Source organism: Eschrichtius robustus, chromosome 7, assembly GCF_028021215.1.
Source record: "Eschrichtius robustus isolate mEscRob2 chromosome 7, mEscRob2.pri, whole genome shotgun sequence".
Classification (NCBI taxonomy): domain Eukaryota; kingdom Metazoa; phylum Chordata; class Mammalia; order Artiodactyla; family Eschrichtiidae; genus Eschrichtius; species Eschrichtius robustus.
This window is the reverse complement of record NC_090830.1, coordinates 43,020,878-43,045,127: the sequence shown is the minus strand read 5'-3', so window position 1 is coordinate 43,045,127 and position 24,250 is coordinate 43,020,878.

Genomic DNA, 24,250 nt, shown 5'->3' with positions numbered 1-24,250 from the left:
CTTTACTAGCAATCTCCCTCCTTGGAGAATCAGCACCTGTAACCTCCTGTTCCATACAGGTTGCAATTTGTCCTGAGGATGAACGGGAAGAGGGGGAACCAATGAGAGACTAGCTCTAGGTGTTGGGACTGGCACAGGTCACTCTTTTTTCCAATCAGGAAGAAGAATTAACCACAAGCTCAGTCTGCCGCCCGGAAGCAGAATAGGGCCTAAAGCAATCCTGCGCTTTTGCGGCAAGCTCCCAAGAGAGCGAGTTGAAAAATGGAGCTCAGGGGCACTGCAATTCACAAACCTGCAGACTTATAAATGATAACTCTCGTCTACAAATATATTGAGGGAAGGCAACAAAGAGGATTTGAAAGCAAGGCAGATTTGCAGGCAACAGATTTCAGGAGGCAGATTCGAATCGCCTTTAAAGCACAGGAAAAGCGGCAAAACCTCGACAATGATGCCCTTGGCCAAAAAGGGCGTATGCGTTTTTTCCTGAATATATTCAGGAAAAAACGCATACGCCCTTTTTGGCCAACCAAGCAACCTGGAAAGGCAAATCAGCGCTACAAAGAAGTCTCGCTTCCCATCGGTCAAAAGGGCCATGCTGAATAAAGTGTCAAAACCAGAAATGCAGGACAGGCCACGGAGAAACGGGAGCCTTGCTACGCTGATGGGCGGGATGTAAATTGCCAACAGCCACTCTGGAGAAGTGTACGGTGTGTCCTGAAACATTTACAAAACTCAGCTTAGAGAGCATAGGGCACTTCCACTCATGGGCGTACACATTGGGAAAACTAAAAATCAGCAAGACACAAGCACCCCAAAGTTTAGGGCTGCTCTGTTGACAAGAACCTCCACTTCGTTACACCTTAAATATCCCAGGAAAGAGAAAAATGGATAAAGATGTTGTGCTCCTTATGTACAATGGAATATCACTCAGCCATGAAATCAACGTCATAAGGCTAGTAGCAGCATGATGAGTGGATTTAGGTACGACGATTCTAAGTGAAATAAGTCACACAGAAAAAGACACTTATCATAAGATATCACTTATAGAGGGAATGTAAAAACCGCTACCCTTGAACTGAATTACAAAACAGAACAGAGTCACACGGTTAGAAAACACACTATGGCTGCCTAACGGGAAAGGTGAGGTGGGGTGATGCATAAAACAAGGGTTTCAAATTAGCTCAGATACCGTTCCATAAACCCAATACGTAATAGACAAGACCTACTCCTTGCTCAGGGAACTGGACTCAACACCCCCTATTCACCGCCCAAGAATATATCTGACTAGTAAGAATCTTAAAACCTATGTATTGATATCTCTCTGTAAGTGAGTCAGGTGGGTGTAAAGCTGCATAAACACAGCAGTGAAAAGCAGCTAAACCCCATTATGAAACTCAATTAATTTTAAAAACCCGTGAAACAAAGACAGTGAAAGAGAGAGAAATTCTTACAAAATTCGTTCAGGGGCTGTGATGCCACCTGGATTGACCATATCTAGACCCGCAGCTGATTGAGACATAAGGGTGGACACTCTTGGGGCTGAGAGGTTTGGTGAGGTTGGGTGAGCAAACGCAGACGCTTTAAAGTAATACTGCGTGGTACCCATCCCATGGGTCCCAAATCTCCAGGTTCAAGGGCATCTTCCTACATCGAAAACATGCATGAGAAACCCAGAAGATGGTCCACCGAGTGATCAGGAAAGGTTTCTAAAACACACTTCATTTCTCATCTCCTTGTGCTGGGGTTCGCCATTCCAGCCGCTTTATTAGCAATCTCCCTACTTGGAGAATCAGCACCTTTAACCTCCTGTTCCATACAGGTGGCAATTTGAACTGAGGATGAACGGGAAGAGGGGGAACCAATGAGAGACTAGCTCTAGGTGTTGGGACAGGCACATGTCACTCTTTTTTCCCATCAGGAAGAAGAATTAACCACAAGCTCTGTCTGCCGCCCGGAAGCAGAATAGGGCCTAAAGCAATCCTGCGCTTTTGCGGCCAGCTCCCAAGAGAGCGAGTTGAAAAATGGAGCTCAGGGGCACTGCAATTCACAAACCTGCAGACTTATAAATGATAACTCTCGTCTACAAATTTATTGAGGGAAGGCAACAAAGAGGATTTGAAAGCAAGGCAGAATGGCAGGAAACAGATTTCAGGAGGCAGATTCGAATCGCCTTTAAAGCACAGGAAAAGCGGCAAAACCTCGACAATGATGCCCTTGGCCAAAAAGGGCGTATGCGTTTTTTCCTGAATATATTCAGGAAAAAAAGCATACGCCCTTTTTGGCCAACCAAGCAACCTGGAAAGGCAAATCAGCGCTACAAAGAAGTCTCGCTTCCCATCGGTCAAAAGGGCCATGCTGAATAAAGTGTCAAAACCAGAAATGCAGGACAGGCCACGGAGAAACGGGAGCCTTGCTACGCTGATGGGCGGGATGTAAATTGCCAACAGCCACTCTGGAGAAGTGTACGGTGTGTCCTGAAACATTTACAAAACTCAGCTTAGAGAGCATAGGGCACTTCCACTCATGGGCGTATACATTGGGAAAACTAAAAATCAGCAAGACACAAGCACCCCAAAGTTTAGGGCTGCTCTGTTGACAAGAACCTCCACTTCGTTACACCTTAAATATCCCAGGAAAGAGAAAAATGGATAAAGAAGTTGTGGTCCTTATGTACAATGGAATATCACTCAGCCATGAAATCAACGTCATAAGGCTAGTAGCAGCATGATGAGTGGATTTAGGTACGACGATTCTAAGTCAAATAAGTCACACAGAAAAAGACACTTATCATAAGATATCACTTATAGAGGGAATGTAAAAACCGCTACCCTTGAACTGAATTACAAAACAGAACAGAGTCACACGGTTAGAAAACACACTATGGCTGCCTAACGGGAAAGGTGAGGTGGGGTGATGCATAAAACAAGGGTTTCAAATTAGCTCAGATACCGTTCCATAAACCCAATACGTAATAGACAAGACCTACTCCTTGCTCAGGGAACTGGACTCAACACCCCCTATTCACCGCCCAAGAATATATCTGACTAGTAAGAATCTTAAAACCTATGTATTGATATCTCTCTGTAAGTGAGTCAAGTGGGTGTAAAGCTGCATAAACACAGCAGTGATAAGCAGCTAAACCTCATTATAAAACTCAATTAATTTTAAAAACCCGTGAAACAAAGACAGTGAAAGAGAGAGAAATTCTTACAAAATTCGTTCAGGGGCTGTGATGCCACCTGGATTGACCATATCTAGACCCGCAGCTGATTGAGACATAAGGGTGGACACTCTTGGGGCTGAGAGGTTTGGTGAGGTTGGGTGAGCAAACGCAGACGCTTTAAAGTAATACTGCGTGGTACCCATCCCATGGGTCCCAAATCTCCAGGTTCAAGGGCATTTTCCTACATCGAAAACATGCATGAGAGACCCAGAAGATGGTCCACCGAGTGATCCGGAAAGGTTTCTAAAACGCACCTCATTTCTCATCTCCTTGTGCTCGGGTTCGCCATTCCAGCCGCTTTACTAGCAATCTCCCTCCTTGGAGAATCAGCACCTTTAACCTCCTGTTCCATACAGGTGGCAATTTGTCCTGAGGATGAACGGGAAGAGGGGGAACCAATGAGAGACTAGCTCTAGGTGTTGGGACAGGCACAGGTCACTCTTTTTTCCCATCAGGAAGAAGAATTAACCACAAGCTCAGTCTGCCGCCCGGAAGCAGAATAGGGCCTAAAGCAATCCTGCGATTTTGCGGCCAGCTCCCAAGAGAGTGAGTTGAAAAATGGAGCTCAGGGGCACTGCAATTCACAAACCTGCAGACTTATAAATGATAACTCTCGTCTACAAATTGATTGAGGGAAGGCAACAAAGAGGATTTGAAAGCAAGGCAGAATGGCAGGAAACAGATTTCAGGAGGCAGATTCGAATCGCCTTTAAAGCACAGGAAAAGCGGCAAAACCTCGACAATGATGCCCTTGGCCAAAAAGGGCGTATGCGTTTTTTCCTGAATATATTCAGGAAAAAACGCATACGCCCTTTTTGGCCAACCAAGCAACCTGGAAAGGCAAATCAGCGCTACAAAGAAGTCTCGCTTCCCATCGGTCAAAAGGGCCATGCTGAATAAAGGGTCAAAACCAGAAATGCAGGACAGGCCACGGAGAAACGGGAGCCTTGCTACGCTGATGGGCGGGATGTAAATTGCCAACAGCCACTCTGGAGAAGTGTACGGTGTGTCCTGAAACATTTACAAAACTCAGCTTAGAGAGCATAGGGCACTTCCACTCATGGGCGTATACATTGGGAAAACTAAAAATCAGCAAGACACAAGCACCCCAAAGTTTAGGGCTGCTCTGTTGACAAGAACCTCCACTTCGTTACACCTTAAATATCCCAGGAAAGAGAAAAATGGATAAAGATGTTGTGCTCCTTATGTACAATGGAATATCACTCAGCCATGAAATCAACGTCATAAGGCTAGTAGCAGCATGATGAGTGGATTTAGGTACGACGATTCTAAGTGAAATAAGTCACACAGAAAAAGACACTTATCATGAGATATCACTTATAGAGGGAATGTAAAAACCGCTACCCTTGAACTGAATTACAAAACAGAACAGAGTCACACGGTTAGAAAACACACTATGCCTGCCTAACGGGAAAGGTGAGGTGGGGTGATGCATAAAACAAGGGTTTCAAATTAGCTCAGATACCGTTCCATAAACCCAATACGTAATAGACAAGACCTACTCCTTGCTCAGGGAACTGGACTCAACACCCCCTATTCACCGCCCAAGAATATATCTGACTAGTAAGAATCTTAAAACCTATGTATTGATATCTCTCTGTAAGTGAGTCAAGTTGGTGTAAAGCTGCATAAACACAGCAGTGAAAAGCAGCTAAACCCCATTATAAAACTCAATTAATTTTAAAAACCCGTGAAACAAAGATAGTGAAAGAGAGAGAAATTCTTACAAAATTCGTTCAGGGGCTGTGATGCCACCTGGATTGACCATATCTAGACCCGCAGCTGATTGAGACATAAGGGTGGACACTCTTGGGGCTGAGAGGTTTGGCGAGGTTGGGTGAGCAAACGCAGACGCTTTAAAGTAATACTGCGTGGTACCCATCCCATGGGTCCCAAATCTCCAGGTTCAAGGGCATCTTCCTACATCGAAAACATGCATGAGAAACCCAGAAGATGGTCCACCGAGTGATCAGGAAAGGTTTCTAAAACACACCTCATTTCTCATCTCCTTGTGCTCGGGTTCGCCATTCCAGCCGCTTTATTAGCAATCTCCCTCCTTGGAGAATCAGCACCTTTAACCTCCTGTTCCATACAGTTTGCAATTTGTACTGAGGATGAACGGGAAGAGGGGGAACCAATGAGAGACTAGCTCTAGGTGTTGGGACAGGCACAGGTCACTCTTTTTTCCCATCAGGAAGAAGAATTAACCACAAGCTCAGTCTGCCGCCCGGAAGCAGAATAGGGCCTAAAGCAATCCTGCGCTTTTGCGGCCAGCTCCCAAGAGATCGAGTTGAAAAATGGAGCTCAGGGGCACTGCAATTCACAAACCTGCAGACTTATAAATGATAACTCTCGTCTACAAATATATTGAGGGAAGGCAACGAAGAGGATTTGAAAGCAAGGCAGAATTGCAGGAAACAGATTTCAGGAGGCAGATTCGAATCGCCTTTAAAGCACAGGAAAAGCGGCAAAACCTCGACAAGGATGCCCTTGGCCAAAAAGGGCGTATGCGTTTTTTCCTGAATATATTCAGGAAAAAACGTACACGCCTTTTTTGGCGGTCCAAGCATCCTGGAAAGGCAAATCAGCGGTACAAAGAAGCTTCGCTTCCCATCGGTCAATAGGGACATGCTGAATAAAGTGTCAAAACCAAAAACGCTGGACAGGCCATGGAGAAACGGAAGCCTTGCTACGCTGATGGGCGGGATGTAAATTGCCAACAGCCACTCTGGAGAATTGTACGGTGTGTCCTGAAACATCTACAAAACTCAGCCTAGAGAGCATAGGGCACTACCACTCATGGGCGTATAAATTGGGAAAACCAAAAATCAGCAAGACACAAGCACCCCAAAGTTTAGGGCTGCTCTGTTGACAAGAACCTCCACTTCGTTGCACCTTAAATATCCCAGGAAAGAGAAAAATGGATAAAGAAGTTGTGGTCCTTATGTACAATGGAATATCACTCAGCCATGAAATCAACGTCATAAGGCTAGTAGCAGCATGATGAGTGGATTTAGGTACGACGATTCTAAGTGAAATAAGTCACACAGAAAAAGACACTTATCATAAGATATCACTTATAGAGGGAATGTAAAAACCGCTACGCTTGAACTGAATTACAAAACAGAACAGAGTCACACGGTTAGAAAACACACTATGGCTGCTTAACGGGAAAGGTGAGGTGGGGTGATGCATAAAACAAGTGTTTCAAATTAGCTCAGATACCGTTCCATAAACCCAATACGTAATAGACAAGACCTACTCCTTGCTCAGTGAACTGGACTCAACACCCCCTATTCACCGCCCAAGAATGTATCTGACTAGTAAGAATCTTAAATCCCATGTATTGATATCTCTCTGTAAGTCAGTCAAGTGGGTGTAAAGCGGCATAAACACAGCAGTGAAAAGCAGCTAAACCCCATTATAAAAAATAATTACTTTTAAAAACCCGTGAAGCAAAGACAATGAAAGAGAGAGAAATTCTTATAAAATTCGTTCAGGGGCTGTGATGCCACCTGGATTCACCATATCTAGACCCACACCTGATTGAGACATAAGGGTGGACACTCTTGGGGCTGAGAGGTTTGGTGAGATTGGGTGACCAAACGCAGACACTTTAAAGTAATACTGCGTGGTACCCATCCCATGGGTCCCAAATCTCCAGGTTCAAGGGCATCTTCCTACATCGAAACCATGCATGAGAAACCCAGAAGAAGTTACACCGTGTGAACGGGAAAGGTTTCTAAAACGCACCTCATTTCTCATCTCCTTGTGCTCAGGTACGCCATTCCAGCCGCTTTACTAGCAATCTCCCACCTTGGAGAATCAGCACCTTTATCCTCCTGTTCCATACAGGTTTCAATTTGTCCTGACTATGTACGGGAAGAGGGAGAACCAATGAGAGACTAGCTCTAGGTGTTGGGACAGGCACAGGTCACTCTATTTTCCCATCAGGAAGAAGAATTAACCGCAAGCTCAGTCTGCTGCCTGTAACCAGAATATGGCCTGAAGGAATCCAGCACTTTTGCGGCTAGCTCCCAAAAAAGCGAGTTGAAAAATGGAGCTCAGGGTCACTGCAACTCACAAACCTGCAGAGTTATAAATGTTAACTCTCGTCCACAAATAGATTGAGGGAAAGCAACGAAGAGGATTTGAACGCAAGGCAGAATTGCAGGAAACAAATTTCAGGAGGCAGATTCGAATCGCCTTTAAAGCACAGGAAAAGTGGGAAAACCTCGACAATGATGCCCTTGGCCAAAAAGGGCGTATGCGTTTTTTCCTGAATATATTCAGGAAAAAACGCATACGCCCTTTTTGGCCAACCAAGCAACCTGGAAAGGCAAATCAGGGCTACAAAGAAGTCTCGCTTCCCATCGGTCAAAAGGGCCATGCTGAATAAAGTGTCAAAACCAGAAATGCAGGAAAGGCCACGGAGAAACGGGAGCCTTGCTACGCTGATGGGCGGGATGTAAATTGCCAACAGCCACTCTGGAGAAGTGTACGGTGTGTCCTGAAACATTTACAAAACTCAGCTTAGAGAGCATAGGGCACTTCCACTCATGGCCGTATACATTGGGAAAACTAAAAATCAGCAAGACACAAGCACCCCAAAGTTTAGGGCTGCTCTGTTGACAAGAACCTCCACCTTGTTACACCTTAAATATCCCACGAAAGAGAAAAATGGATAAAGAAGTTGTGGTCCTTATGTACAATGGAATATCACTCAGCCATGAAATCAACGTCATAAGGCTAGTAGCAGCATGATGAGTGGATTTAGGTACGACGATTCTAAGTGAAATAAGTCACACAGAAAAAGACACTTATCATAAGATATCACTTATAGAGGGAATGTAAAAACCAATACCCTTGAACTGAATTACAAAACAGAACAGAGTCACACGTTTAGAAAACACACTATGGCTGCCTAACGGGAAAGGTGAGGTGGGGTGATGCATAAAACAAGGGTTTCAAATTAGCTCAGATACCGTTCCATAAACCCAATATGTAATAGAGAAGACCTACTCCTTGCTCAGTGAACTGGACTCAACACCCCCTATTCACCGCCCAAGAATATATCTGACTAGTAAGAATCTTAAAACCTATGTATTGATATCTCTCTGTAAGTGAGTCAAGTGGGTGTAAAGCTGCATAAACACAGCAGTGAAAAGCAGCTAAACCCCATTATAAAACTCAATTAATTTTAAAAACCCGTGAAACAAAGACAGTGAAAGAGAGAGAAATTCTTACAAAATTCGTTCAGGGGCTGTGATGCCACCTGGATTGACCATATCCAGACCTCCATCTGATTGAGACATAAGGGTGGACACTCTTGGGGCTGAGAGGTTTGGTGAGGTTGGGTGAGTAAACGCAGACGCTTTAAAGTAATACTGCGTGGTACCCATCCCATGGGTCCCAAATCTCCAGGTTCAAGGGCATCTTCCTACATCGAAAATATGCATTAGAAACCCAGAAGACGGTACACCGAGTGATCGGGAAAGGTTTCTAAAACGCACCTCATTTCTCATCTCCTTGTGCTCGGGTTCGCCATTCCAGCCGCTTTATTAGCAATCTCCCTCCTTGGAGAATCAGCACCTTTAACCTCCTGTTCCATACAGTTTGCAATTTGTACTGAGGATGAACGGGAAGAGGGGGAACCAATGAGAGACTAGCTCTAGGTGTTGGGACAGGCACAGGTCACTCTTTTTTCCCATCAGGAAGAAGAATTAACCACAAGCTCAGTCTGCCGCCCGGAAGCAGAATAGGGCCTAAAGCAATCCTGCGCTTTTGCGGCCAGCTCCCAAGAGATCGAGTTGAAAAATGGAGCTCAGGGGCACTGCAATTCACAAACCTGCAGACTTATAAATGATAACTCTCGTCTACAAATATATTGAGGGAAGGCAACGAAGAGGATTTGAAAGCAAGGCAGAATTGCAGGAAACAGATTTCAGGAGGCAGATTCGAATCGCCTTTAAAGCACAGGAAAAGCGGCAAAACCTCGACAAGGATGCCCTTGGCCAAAAAGGGCGTATGCGTTTTTTCCTGAATATATTCAGGAAAAAACGTACACGCCTTTTTTGGCGGTCCAAGCATCCTGGAAAGGCAAATCAGCGGTACAAAGAAGTTTCGCTTCCCATCGGTCAATAGGGACATGCTGAATAAAGTGTCAAAACCAAAAACGCTGGACAGGCCATGGAGAAACGGAAGCCTTGCTACGCTGATGGGCGGGATGTAAATTGCCAACAGCCACTCTGGAGAATTGTACGGTGTGTCCTGAAACATCTACAAAACTCAGCCTAGAGAGCATAGGGCACTACCACTCATGGGCGTATAAATTGGGAAAACCAAAAATCAGCAAGACACAAGCACCCCAAAGTTTAGGGCTGCTCTGTTGACAAGAACCTCCACTTCGTTGCACCTTAAATATCCCAGGAAAGAGAAAAATGGATAAAGAAGTTGTGGTCCTTATGTACAATGGAATATCACTCAGCCATGAAATCAACGTCATAAGGCTAGTAGCAGCATGATGAGTGGATTTAGGTACGACGATTCTAAGTGAAATAAGTCACACAGAAAAAGACACTTATCATAAGATATCACTTATAGAGGGAATGTAAAAACCGCTACGCTTGAACTGAATTACAAAACAGAACAGAGTCACACGGTTAGAAAACACACTATGGCTGCTTAACGGGAAAGGTGAGGTGGGGTGATGCATAAAACAAGTGTTTCAAATTAGCTCAGATACCGTTCCATAAACCCAATACGTAATAGACAAGACCTACTCCTTGCTCAGTGAACTGGACTCAACACCCCCTATTCACCGCCCAAGAATGTATCTGACTAGTAAGAATCTTAAATCCCATGTATTGATATCTCTCTGTAAGTCAGTCAAGTGGGTGTAAAGCGGCATAAACACAGCAGTGAAAAGCAGCTAAACCCCATTATAAAAAATAATTACTTTTAAAAACCCGTGAAGCAAAGACAATGAAAGAGAGAGAAATTCTTATAAAATTCGTTCAGGGGCTGTGATGCCACCTGGATTCACCATATCTAGACCCACACCTGATTGAGACATAAGGGTGGACACTCTTGGGGCTGAGAGGTTTGGTGAGATTGGGTGACCAAACGCAGACACTTTAAAGTAATACTGCGTGGTACCCATCCCATGGGTCCCAAATCTCCAGGTTCAAGGGCATCTTCCTACATCGAAACCATGCATGAGAAACCCAGAAGAAGTTACACCGTGTGAACGGGAAAGGTTTCTAAAACACACCTCATTTCTCATCTCCTTGTGCTCAGGTACGCCATTCCAGCCGCTTTACTAGCAATCTCCCACCTTGGAGAATCAGCACCTTTATCCTCCTGTTCCATACAGGTTTCAATTTGTCCTGACTATGTACGGGAAGAGGGAGAACCAATGAGAGACTAGCTCTAGGTGTTGGGACAGGCACAGGTCACTCTATTTTCCCATCAGGAAGAAGAATTAACCGCAAGCTCAGTCTGCTGCCTGTAACCAGAATATGGCCTGAAGGAATCCAGCACTTTTGCGGCTAGCTCCCAAAAAAGCGAGTTGAAAAATGGAGCTCAGGGTCACTGCAACTCACAAACCTGCAGAGTTATAAATGTTAACTCTCGTCCACAAATAGATTGAGGGAAAGCAACGAAGAGGATTTGAACGCAAGGCAAATTGCAGGAAACAAATTTCAGGAGGCAGATTCGAATCGCCTTTAAAGCACAGGAAAAGTGGGAAAACCTCGACAATGATGCCCTTGGCCAGAAAGGGCGTATGCGTTTTTTCCTGAATATATTCAGGAAAAAACGCATACGCCCTTTTTGGCCAACCAAGCAACCTGGAAAGGCAAATCAGGGCTACAAAGAAGTCTCGCTTCCCATCGGTCAAAAGGGCCATGCTGAATAAAGTGTCAAAACCAGAAATGCAGGAAAGGCCACGGAGAAACGGGAGCCTTGCTACGCTGATGGGCGGGATGTAAATTGCCAACAGCCACTCTGGAGAAGTGTACGGTGTGTCCTGAAACATTTACAAAACTCAGCTTAGAGAGCATAGGGCACTTCCACTCATGGGCGTATACATTGGGAAAACTAAAAATCAGCAAGACACAAGCACCCCAAAGTTTAGGGCTGCTCTGTTGACAAGAACCTCCACCTTGTTACACCTTAAATATCCCACGAAAGAGAAAAATGGATAAAGAAGTTGTGGTCCTTATGTACAATGGAATATCACTCAGCCATGAAATCAACGTCATAAGGCTAGTAGCAGCATGATGAGTGGATTTAGGTACGACGATTCTAAGTGAAATAAGTCACACAGAAAAAGACACTTATCATAAGATATCACTTATAGAGGGAATGTAAAAACCAATACCCTTGAACTGAATTACAAAACAGAACAGAGTCACACGTTTAGAAAACACACTATGGCTGCCTAACGGGAAAGGTGAGGTGGGGTGATGCATAAAACAAGGGTTTCAAATTAGCTCAGATACCGTTCCATAAACCCAATATGTAATAGAGAAGACCTACTCCTTGCTCAGTGAACTGGACTCAACACCCCCTATTCACCGCCCAAGAATATATCTGACTAGTAAGAATCTTAAAACCTATGTATTGATATCTCTCTGTAAGTGAGTCAAGTGGGTGTAAAGCTGCATAAACACAGCAGTGAAAAGCAGCTAAACCCCATTATAAAACTCAATTAATTTTAAAAACCCGTGAAACAAAGACAGTGAAAGAGAGAGAAATTCTTACAAAATTCGTTCAGGGGCTGTGATGCCACCTGGATTGACCATATCCAGACCTGCATCTGATTGAGACATAAGGGTGGACACTCTTGGGGCTGAGAGGTTTGGTGAGGTTGGGTGAGTAAACGCAGACGCTTTAAAGTAATACTGCGTGGTACCCATCCCATGGGTCCCAAATCTCCAGGTTCAAGGGCATCTTCCTACATCGAAAATATGCATTAGAAACCCAGAAGACGGTACACCGAGTGATCGGGAAAGGTTTCTAAAACGCACCTCATTTCTCATCTCCTTGTGCTCGGGTTCGCCATTCCAGCCGCTTTACTCGCAATCTCCCTCCTTAGAGAATCAGCACATTTAACCTCCTGTTCCCTACAGGTTGCTATGTGTTCTGAGGATGAACGGGAAGAGGGGGAACCAATGAGAGACTAGCTCTAGGTGTTGGGACAGGCACAGGTCACTCTTTTTTCCCATCAGGAAGAAGAATTAACCACAAGCTCAGTCTGCCGCCCCGAAGCAGAATAGGGCCTAAAGCAATCCTGCGCTTTTGCGGCCAGCTCCCAAGAGAGCGAGTTGAAAAATGGAGCTCAGGGGCACTGCAATTCACAAACCTGCAGACTTATAAATGATAACTCTCGTCTACAAATTTATTGAGGGAAGGCAACAAAGAGGATTTGAAAGCAAGGCAGAATGGCAGGAAACAGATTTCAGGAGGCAGATTCGAATCGCCTTTAAAGCACAGGAAAAGCGGCAAAACCTCGACAATGATGCCCTTGGCCAAAAAGGGCGTATGCGTTTTTTCCTGAATATATTCAGGAAAAAACGCATACGCCCTTTTTGGCCAACCAAGCAACCTGGAAAGGCAAATCAGCGCTACAAAGAAGTCTCGCTTCCCATCGGTCAAAAGGGCCATGCTGAATAAAGGGTCAAAACCAGAAATGCAGGACAGGCCATGGAGAAACGGGAGCCTTGCTACGCTGATGGGCGGGATGTAAATTGCCAACAGCCACTCTGGAGAAGTGTACGGTGTGTCCTGAAACATTTACAAAACTCAGCTTAGAGAGCATAGGGCACTTCCACTCATGGGCGTATACATTGGGAAAACTAAAAATCAGCAAGACACAAGCACCCCAAAGTTTAGGGCTGCTCTGTTGACAAGAACCTCCACTTCGTTACACCTTAAATATCCCAGGAAAGAGAAAAATGGATAAAGATGTTGTGCTCCTTATGTACAATGGAATATCACTCAGCCATGAAATCAACGTCATAAGGCTAGTAGCAGCATGATGAGTGGATTTAGGTACGACGATTCTAAGTGAAATAAGTCACACAGAAAAAGACACTTATCATGAGATATCACTTATAGAGGGAATGTAAAAACCGCTACCCTTGAACTGAATTACAAAACAGAACAGAGTCACACGGTTAGAAAACACACTATGGCTGCCTAACGGGAAAGGTGAGGTGGGGTGATGCATAAAACAAGGGTTTCAAATTAGCTCAGATACCGTTCCATAAACCCAATACGTAATAGACAAGACCTACTCCTTGCTCAGGGAACTGGACTCAACACCCCCTATTCACCGCCCAAGAATATATCTGACTAGTAAGAATCTTAAAACCTATGTATTGATATCTCTCTGTAAGTGAGTCAAGTGGGTGTAAAGCTGCATAAACACAGCAGTGAAAAGCAGCTAAACCCCATTATAAAACTCAATTAATTTTAAAAACCCGTCAAAAAATGACAGTGAAAGAGAGAGAAATTCTTACAAAATTCGTTCAGGGGCTGTGATGCCACCTGGATTGACCATATCTAGACCCGCAGCTGATTGAGACATAAGGGTGGACACTCTTGGGGCTGAGGGGTTTGGTGAGGTTGGGTGAGCAAACGCAGACGCTTTAAAGTAATACTGCGTGGTACCCATCCCATGGGTCCCAAATCTCCAGGTTCAAGGGCATCTTCCTACATCGAAAACATGCATGAGAAACCCAGAAGATGGTCCACCGAGTGATCGGGAAAGGTTTCTAAAACACACCTCATTTCTCATCTCCTTGTGCTCGGGTTCGCCATTCCAGCCGCTTTACTAGCAATCTCCCTCCTTGGAAAATCAGCACCTTTAACCTCCTGTTCCATACAGGTTGCAATTTGTCCTGAGGATGAACGGGAAGAGGGGGAACCAATGAGAGACTAGCTCTAGGTGTTGGGACAGGCACAGGTCACTCTTTTTTCCCATCAGGAAGAAGAATTAACCACAAGCTCAGTCTGCCGCCCGGAAGCAGAATAGGGCCTAAAGCAATCCTGCGCTTTTGCGGCCAGCTCCCAAGAGAGCGAGTTGAAAAATGGAGCTCAGGGGCACTGCAATTCACAAACCTGCAGACTTATAAATGATAACTCTCGTCTACAAATTTATTGAGGGAAGGCAACAAAGAGGATTTGAAAGCAAGGCAGAATGACAGGAAACAGATTTCAGGAGGCAGATTCGAATCGCCTTTAAAGCACAGGAAAAGCGGCAAAACCTCGACAATGATTCCCTTGGCCAAAAAGGGCGTATGCGTTTTTTCCTGAATATATTCAGGAAAAAACGCATACGCCCTTTTTGGCCAACCAAGCAACCTGGAAAGGCAAATCAGCGCTACAAAGAAGTCTCGCTTCCCATCGGTCAAAAGGGCCATGCTGAATAAAGGGTCAAAACCAGAAATGCAGGACAGGCCACGGAGAAACGGGAGCCTTGCTACGCTGATGGGCGGGATGTAAATTGCCAACAGCCACTCTGGAGAAGTGTACGGTGTGTCCTGAAACATTTACAAAACTCAGCTTAGAGAGCATAGGGCACTTCCACTCATGGGCGTATACATTGGGAAAACTAAAAATCAGCAAGACACAAGCACCCCAAAGTTTAGGGCTGCTCTGTTGACAAGAACCTCCACTTCGTTACACCTTAAATATCCCAGGAAAGAGAAAAATGGATAAAGATGTTGTGCTCCTTATGTACAATGGAATATCACTCAGCCATGAAATCAACGTCATAAGGCTAGTAGCAGCATGATGAGTGGATTTAGGTACGACGATTCTAAGTGAAATAAGTCACACAGAAAAAGACACTTATCATGAGATATCACTTATAGAGGGAATGTAAAAACCGCTACCCTTGAACTGAATTACAAAACAGAACAGAGTCACACGGTTAGAAAACACACTATGCCTGCCTAACGGGAAAGGTGAGGTGGGGTGATGCATAAAACAAGGGTTTCAAATTAGCTCAGATACCGTTCCATAAACCCAATACGTAATAGACAAGACCTACTCCTTGCTCAGGGAACTGGACTCAACACCCCCTATTCACCGCCCAAGAATATATCTGACTAGTAAGAATCTTAAAACCTATGTATTGATATCTCTCTGTAAGTGAGTCAGGTGGGTGTAAAGCTGCATAAACACAGCAGTGAAAAGCAGCTAAACCCCATTATGAAACTCAATTAATTTTAAAAACCCGTGAAACAAAGACAGTGAAAGAGAGAGAAATTCTTACAAAATTCGTTCAGGGGCTGTGATGCCACCTGGATTGACCATATCTAGACCCGCAGCTGATTGAGACATAAGGGTGGACACTCTTGGGGCTAAGAGGTTTGGTGAGGTTGGGTGAGCAAACGCAGACGCTTTAAAGTAATACTGCGTGGTACCCATCCCATGGGTCCCAAATCTCCAGGTTCAAGGGCATCTTCCTACATCGAAACCATGCATGAGAAACCCAGAAGAAGTTACACCGTGTGAACGGGAAAGGTTTCTAAAACGCACCTCATTTCTCATCTCCTTGTGCTCGGGTACGCCATTCCAGCCGCTTTACTAGCAATCTCCCACCTTGGAGAATCAGCACCTTTAACCTCCTGTTCCATACAGGTTTCAATTTGTCCTGACTATGTACGGGAAGAGGGAGAACCAATGAGAGACTAGCTCTAGGTGTTGGGACAGGCACAGGTCACTCTATTTTCCCATCAGGAAGAAGAATTAACCGCAAGCTCAGTCTGCTGACTGGAACCAGAATAGGGCCTGAAGGAATCCAGCGCTTTTGCGGCTAGCTCCCAAAAAAGCGAGTTGAAAAATGGAGCTCAGGGGCACTGCAACTCACAAACCTGCAGAGTTATAAATGTTAACTCTCGTCCACAAATAGATTGAGGGAAAGCAACGAAGAGGATTTGAACGCAAGGCAGAATGGCAGGAAACAGATTTCAGGAGGCAGATTCGAATCGCCTTTAAAGCACAGGAAAAGTGGGAAAACCTCGACAATGATGCCCTTGGCCAGAAAGGGCGTATGCCTTTTTTCCTGAATATATTCAGGAAAAAACGCATACGCCCTTTTTGGCCAACCAAGCAACCTGGAAAGGCAAATCAGGGCTACAAAGAAGTCTCGCTTCCCATCGGTCAAAAGGGCCATGCTGAATAAAGTGTCAAAACCAGAAATGCAGGAAAGGCCACGGAGAAACGGGAGCCTTGCTACGCTGATGGGCGGGATGTAAATTGCCAACAGCCACTCTGGAGAAGTGTACGGTGTGTCCTGAAACATTTACAAAACTCAGCTTAGAGAGCATAGGGCACTTCCACTCATGGGCGTATAAATTGGGAAAACTAAAAATCAGCAAGACACAAGCACCCCAAAGTTTAGGGCTGCTCTGTTGACAAGAACCTCCACCTTGTTACACCTTAAATATCCCACGAAAGAGAAAAATGGATAAAGAAGTTGTGGTCCTTATGTACAATGGAATATCACTCAGCCATGAAATCAACGTCATAAGGCTAGTAGCAGCATGATGAGTGGATTTAGGTACGACGATTCTATGTGAAATAAGTCACACAGAAAAAGACACTTATCATAAGATATCACTTATAGAGGGAATGTAAAAACCAATACCCTTGAAGTGAATTACAAAACAGAACAGAGTCACACGGTTAGAAAACACACTATGGCTGCCTAACGGGAAAGGTGAGGTGGGGTGATGCATAAAACAAGGGTTTCAAATTAGCTCAGATACCGTTCCATAAACCCAATATGTAATAGAGAAGACCTACTCCTTGCTCAGGGAACTGGACTCAACACCCCCTATTCACCGCCCAATAATGTATCTGACTAATAAGAATCTTAAAACCTATGTATTGATATCTCTCTGTAAGTGAGTCAGGTGGGTGTAAAGCTGCATAAACACAGCAGTGAAAAGCAGCTAAACCCCATTATAAAACTCAATTAATTTTAAAAACCCGTGAAAGAAAGACAGTGAAAGACAGAGAAATTCTTACAAAATTCGTTCAGGGGCTGTGATGACACCTGGATTGACCATATCCAGACCTTGCATCTGATTGAGACATAAGGGTGGACACTCTTGCGGCTGAGAGGTTTGGTGAGGTTGGGTGAGTAAACGCAGACGCTTTAAAGTAATACTGCGTGGTACCCATCCCATGGGTCCCAAATCTCCATGTTCAAGGGCATCTTCCTACATTGAAAATATGCATGAGAAACCCAGAAGACGGTACACCGAGTGATCGGAAAGGTTTCTAAAACGCACCTCATTTCTCATCTCCTTGTGCTCGGGTTCGTCATTCCAGCCGCTTTACTAGCAATCTCCCTCCTTAGAGAATCAGGACCTTTAACCTCCTGTTCCCTACAGGTTGCAATTTGTCCTGAGGATGAACGGGAAGAGGGGGAACCAATGAGAGACTAGCTCTAGGTGTTGGGACAGGCACAGGTCACTCTTTTTTCCCATCAGGAAGAAGAATTAACCACAAGCTCAGTCTGCCGCCCGGAAGCAGAATAGGGCCTAAAGCAATCCTGCGCTTTTGCGGCCAGCTCCCAAGAGAGCGAGTTGAAAAATGGAGCTCAGGGGCACTGCAATTCACAAACCTGCAGACTTATAAATGATAACTCTCGTCTACAAATTTATTGAGGGAAGGCAACAAAGAGGATTTGAAAGCAAGGCAGAATGGCAGGAAACAGATTTCAGGAGGCAGATTCGAATCGCCTTTAAAGCACAGGAAAAGCGGCAAAACCTCGACAATGATGCCCTTGGCCAAAAAGGGCGTATGCGTTTTTTCCTGAATATATTCAGGAAAAAACGCATACGCCCTTTTTGGCCAACCAAGCAACCTGGAAAGGCAAATCAGCGCTACAAAGAAGTCTCGCTTCCCATCGGTCAAAAGGGCCATGCTGAATAAAGTGTCAAAACCAGAAATGCAGGACAGGCCACGGAGAAACGGGAGCCTTGCTACGCTGATGGGCAGGATGTAAATTGCCAACAGCCACTCTGGAGAAGTGTACGGTGTGTCCTAAAACATTTACAAAACTCAGCTTAGAGAGCATAGGGCACTTCCACTCATGGGCGTATAAATTGGGAAAACTAAAAATCAGCAAGACACAAGCACCCCAAAGTTTAGGGCTGCTCTGTTGACAAGAACCTCCACTTCGTTACACCTTAAATATCCCAGGAAAGAGAAACATGGATAAAGAAGTTGTGGTCCTTATGTACAATGGAATATCACTCAGCCATGAAATCAACGTCATAAGGCTAGTAGCAGCATGATGAGTGGATTTAGGTACGACGATTCTAAGTCAAATAAGTCACACAGAAAAAGACACTTATCATAAGATATCACCTATAGAGGGAATGTAAAAACCGCTGCCCTTGAACTGAATTACAAAACAGAACAGAGTCACACGGTTAGAAAACACACTATGGCTGCCTAACGGGAAAGGTGAGGTGGGGTGATGCATAAAACAAGGGTTTCAAATTAGCTCAGATACCGTTCCATAAACCCAATACGTAATAGACAAGACCTACTCCTTGCTCAGGTAACTGGACTCACCACCCCCTATTCACCGCCCAAGAGTATATCTGACTAGTAAGAATCTTAAAACCTATGTATTGATATCTCTCTGTAAGTGAGTCAAGTGGGTGTAAAGCTGCATAAACACAGCAGTGAAAAGCAGCTAAACCCCATTATAAAACTCAATTAATTTTAAAAACCCGTGAAACAAAGACAGTGAAAGGGAGAGAAATTCTTACAAAATTCGTTCAGGCGCTGTGATGCCACCTGGATTGACCATATCTAGACCCGCAGCTGATTGAGACATAAGGGTGGACACTCTTGGGGCTGAGGGGTTTGGTGAGGTTCGGTGAGCAAACGCAGACGCTTTAAAGTAATACTGCGTGGTACCCATCCCATGGGTCCCAAATCTCCAGGTTCAAGGGCATCTTCCTACATCGAAAACATGCATGAGAAACCCAGAAGATGGTCCACCGAGTGATCGGGAAAGGTTTCTAAAACGCACCTCATTTCTCGTCTCCTTGTGCTCGGGTTCGCCATTCCAGCCGCTTTACTAGCAATCTCCCTCCTTGGAGAATCAGCACCTTTAACCTCCTGTTCCATACAGGTGGCAATTTGAACTGAGGGTGAACGGGAAGACGGGGAACCAATGAGAGACTAGCTCTAGGTGTTGGGACAGGCACAGGTCACTCTATTTTCCCATCAGGAAGAAGAATTAAGCACAGGCTCAGTCTGCCGCCCGGAAGCAGAATAGGGCCTAAAGCAATCCTGCGCTTTTGCGGCCAGCTCCCAAGAGAGCGAGTTGAAAAATGGAGCTCAGGGGCACTGCAATTCACAAACCTGCAGACTTATAAATGATAACTCTCGTCTACAAATATATTGAGGGAAGGCAACAAAGAGGATTTGAAAGCAAGGCAGAATTGCAGGAAACAGATTTCAGGAGGCAGATTCGAATCGCCTTTAAAGCACAGGAAAAGCGGCAAAACCTCGACAATGATGCCCTTGGCCAAAAAGGGCGTATGCGTTTTTTCCTGAATATATTCAGGAAAAAACGCATACGCCCTTTTTGGCCAACCAAGCAACCTGGAAAGGCAAATCAGCGCTACAAAGAAGTCTCGCTTCCCATCGGTCAAAAGGGCCATGCTGAATAAAGTGTCAAAACCAGAAATGCAGGACAGGCCACGGAGAAACGGGAGCCTTGCTAGGCTGATGGGCGGGATGTAAATTGCCAACAGCCACTCTGGAGAAGTGTACGGTGTGTCCTGAAACATTTACAAATCTCAGCTTAGAGAGCATAGGGCACTTCCACTCATGGGCGTATAAATTGGGAAAACTAAAAATCAGCAAGACACAAGCACCCCAAAGTTTAGGGCTGCTCTGTTGACAAGAACCTCCACTTCGTTACACCTTAAATATCCCAGGAAAGAGAAAAATGGATAAAGAAGTTGTGGTCCTTATGTACAATGGAATATCACTCAGCCATGAAATCAACGTCATAAGGCTAGTAGCAGCATGATGAGTGGATTTAGGTACGACGATTCTAAGTCAAATAAGTCACACAGAAAAAGACACTTATCATAAGATATCACCTATAGAGGGAATGTAAAAACCGCTGCCCTTGAACTGAATTACAAAACAGAACAGAGTCACACGGTTAGAAAACACACTATGGCTGCCTAACGGCAAAGGTGAGGTGGGGTGATGCATAAAACAAGGGTTTCAAATTAGCTCAGATACCGTTCCATAAACCCAATACATAATAGACAAGACCTACTCCTTGCTCAGGGAGCTGGACTCAACACCCCCTATTCACCGCCCAAGAGTATATCTGACTAGTAAGAATCTTAAAACCTATGTATTGATATCTCTCTGTAAGTGAGTCAAGTGGGTGTAAAGCTGCATAAACACAGCAGTGAAAAGCAGCTAAACCCCATTATAAAACTTAATTAATTTTAAAAACCCGTGAAACAAAGACAGTGAAAGGGAGAGAAATTCTTACAAAATTCGTTCAGGCGCTGTGATGCCACCTGGATTGACCATATCTAGACCCGCAGCTGATTGAGACATAAGGGTGGACACTCTTGGGGCTGAGGGGTTTGGTGAGGTTCGGTGAGCAAACGCAGACGCTTTAAAGTAATACTGCGTGGTACCCATCCCATGGGTGCCAAATCTCCAGGTTCAAGGGCATCTTCCTACATCGAAAACATGCATGAGAAACCCAGAAGATGGTCCACCGAGTGATCGGGAAAGGTTTCTAAAACGCACCTCATTTCTCGTCTCCTTGTGCTCGGGTTCGCCATTCCAGCCGCTTTACTAGCAATCTCCCTCCTTGGAGAATCAGCACCTTTAACCTCCTGTTCCATACAGGTGGCAATTTGAACTGAGGGTGAACGGGAAGACGGGGAACCAATGAGAGACTAGCTCTAGGTGTTGGGACAGGCACAGGTCACTCTATTTTCCCATCAGGAAGAAGAATTAACCACAGGCTCAGTCTGCCGCCCGGAAGCAGAATAGGGCCTAAAGCAATCCTGCGCTTTTGCGGCCAGCTCCCAAGAGAGCGAGTTGAAAAATGGAGCTCAGGGGCACTGCAATTCACAAACCTGCAGACTTATAAATGATAACTCTCGTCTACAAATATATTGAGGGAAGGCAACAAAGAGGATTTGAAAGCAAGGCAGAATTGCAGGAAACAGATTTCAGGAGGCAGATTCGAATCGCCTTTAAAGCACAGGAAAAGCGGCAAAACCTCGACAATGATGCCCTTGGCCAAAAAGGGCGTATGCGTTTTTTCCTGAATATATTCAGGAAAAAACGCATACGCCCTTTTTGGCCAACCAAGCAACCTGGAAAGGCAAATCAGCGCTACAAAGAAGTCTCGCTTCCCATCGGTCAAAAGGGCCATGCTGAATAAAGTGTCAAAACCAGAAATGCAGGACAGGCCACGGAGAAACGGGAGCCTTGCTACGCTGATGGGCGGGATGTAAATTGCCAACAGCCACTCTGGAGAAGTGTACGGTGTGTCCTGAAACATTTACAAATCTCAGCTTAGAGAGCATAGGGCACTTCCACTCATGGGCGTATAAATTGGGAAAACTAAAAATCAGCAAGACACAAGCACCCCAAAGTTTAGGGCTGCTCTGTTGACAAGAACCTCCACTTCGTTACACCTTAAATATCCCAGGAAAGAGAAACATGGATAAAGAAGTTGTGGTCCTTATGTACAATGGAATATCACTCAGCCATGAAATCAACGTCATAAGGCTAGTAGCAGCATGATGAGTGGATTTAGGTACGACGATTCTAAGTCAAATAAGTCACACAGAAAAAGACACTTATCATAAGATATCACCTATAGAGGGAATGTAAAAACCGCTGCCCTTGAACTGAATTACAAAACAGAACAGAGTCACACGGTTAGAAAACACACTATGGCTGCCTAACGGCAAAGGTGAGGTGGGGTGATGCATAAAACAAGGGTTTCAAATTAGCTCAGATACCGTTCCATAAACCCAATACATAATAGACAAGACCTACTCCTTGCTCAGGGAACTGGACTCAACACCCCCTATTCACCGCCCAAGAGTATATCTGACTAGTAAGAATCTTAAAACCTATGTATTGATATCTCTCTGTAAATGAGTCAAGTGGGTGTAAAGCTGCATAAACACAGCAGTGAAAAGCAGCTAAACCCCATTATAAAACTCAATTAATTTTAAAAACCCGTGAAACAAAGACAGTGAAAGGGAGAGAAATTCTTACAAAATTCGTTCAGGCGCTGTGATGCCACCTGGATTGACCATATCTAGACCCGCAGCTGATTGAGACATAAGGGTGGACACTCTTGGGGCTGAGGGGTTTGGTGAGGTTCGGTGAGCAAACGCAGACGCTTTAAAGTAATACTGCGTGGTACCCATCCCATGGGTCCCAAATCTCCAGGTTCAAGGGCATCTTCCTACATCGAAAACATGCATGAGAAACCCAGAAGATGGTCCACCGAGTGATCGGGAAAGGTTTCTAAAACGCACCTCATTTCTCGTCTCCTTGTGCTCGGGTTCGCCATTCCAGCCGCTTTACTAGCAATCTCCCTCCTTGGAGAATCAGCACCTTTAACCTCCTGTTCCATACAGGTTGCAATTTGTCCTGAGGGTGAACGGGAAGAGGGGGAACCAATGAGAGACTAGCTCTAGGTGTTGGGACAGGCACAGGTCACTCTATTTTCCCATCAGGAAGAAGAATTAACCACAGGCTCAGTCTGCCGCCCGGAAGCAGAATAGGGCCTAAAGCAATCCTGCGCTTTTGCGGCCAGCTCCCAAGAGAGCGAGTTGAAAAATGGAGCTCAGGGGCACTGCAATTCACAAACCTGCAGACTTATAAATGATAACTCTCGTCTACAAATATATTGAGGGAAGGCAACAAAGAGGATTTGAAAGCAAGGCAGAATTGCAGGAAACAGATTTCAGGAGGCAGATTCGAATCGCCTTTAAAGCACAGGAAAAGCGGCAAAACCTCGACAATGATGCCCTTGGCCAAAAAGGGCGTATGCGTTTTTTCCTGAATATATTCAGGAAAAAACGCATACGCCCTTTTTGGCCAACCAAGCAACCTGGAAAGGCAAATCAGCGCTACAAAGAAGTCTCGCTTCCCATCGGTCAAAAGGGCCATGCTGAATAAAGTGTCAAAACCAGAAATGCAGGACAGGCCACGGAGAAACGGGAGCCTTGCTACGCTGATGGGCAGGATGTAAATTGCCAACAGCCACTCTGGAGAAGTGTACGGTGTGTCCTGAAACATTTACAAAACTCAGCTTAGAGAGCATAGGGCACTTCCACTCATGGGCGTATAAATTGGGAAAACTAAAAATCAGCAAGACACAAGCACCCCAAAGTTTAGGGCTGCTCTGTTGACAAGAACCTCCACTTCGTTACACCTTAAATATCCCAGGAAAGAGAAACATGGATAAAGAAGTTGTGGTCCTTATGTACAATGGAATATCACTCAGCCATGAAATCAACGTCATAAGGCTAGTAGCAGCATGATGAGTGGATTTAGGTACGACGATTCTAAGTCAAATAAGTCACACAGAAAAAGACACTTATCATAAGATATCACCTATAGAGGGAATGTAAAAACCGCTGCCCTTGAACTGAATTACAAAACAGAACAGAGTCACACGGTTAGAAAACACACTATGGCTGCCTAACGGGAAAGGTGAGGTGGGGTGATGCATAAAACAAGGGTTTCAAATTAGCTCAGATACCGTTCCATAAACCCAATACGTAATAGACAAGACCTACTCCTTGCTCAGGGAACTGGACTCAACACCCCCTATTCACCGCCCAAGAATATATCTGACTAGTAAGAATCTTAAAACCTATGTATTGATATCTCTCTGTAAGTGAGTCAAGTGGGTGTAAAGCTGCATAAACACAGCAGTGAAAA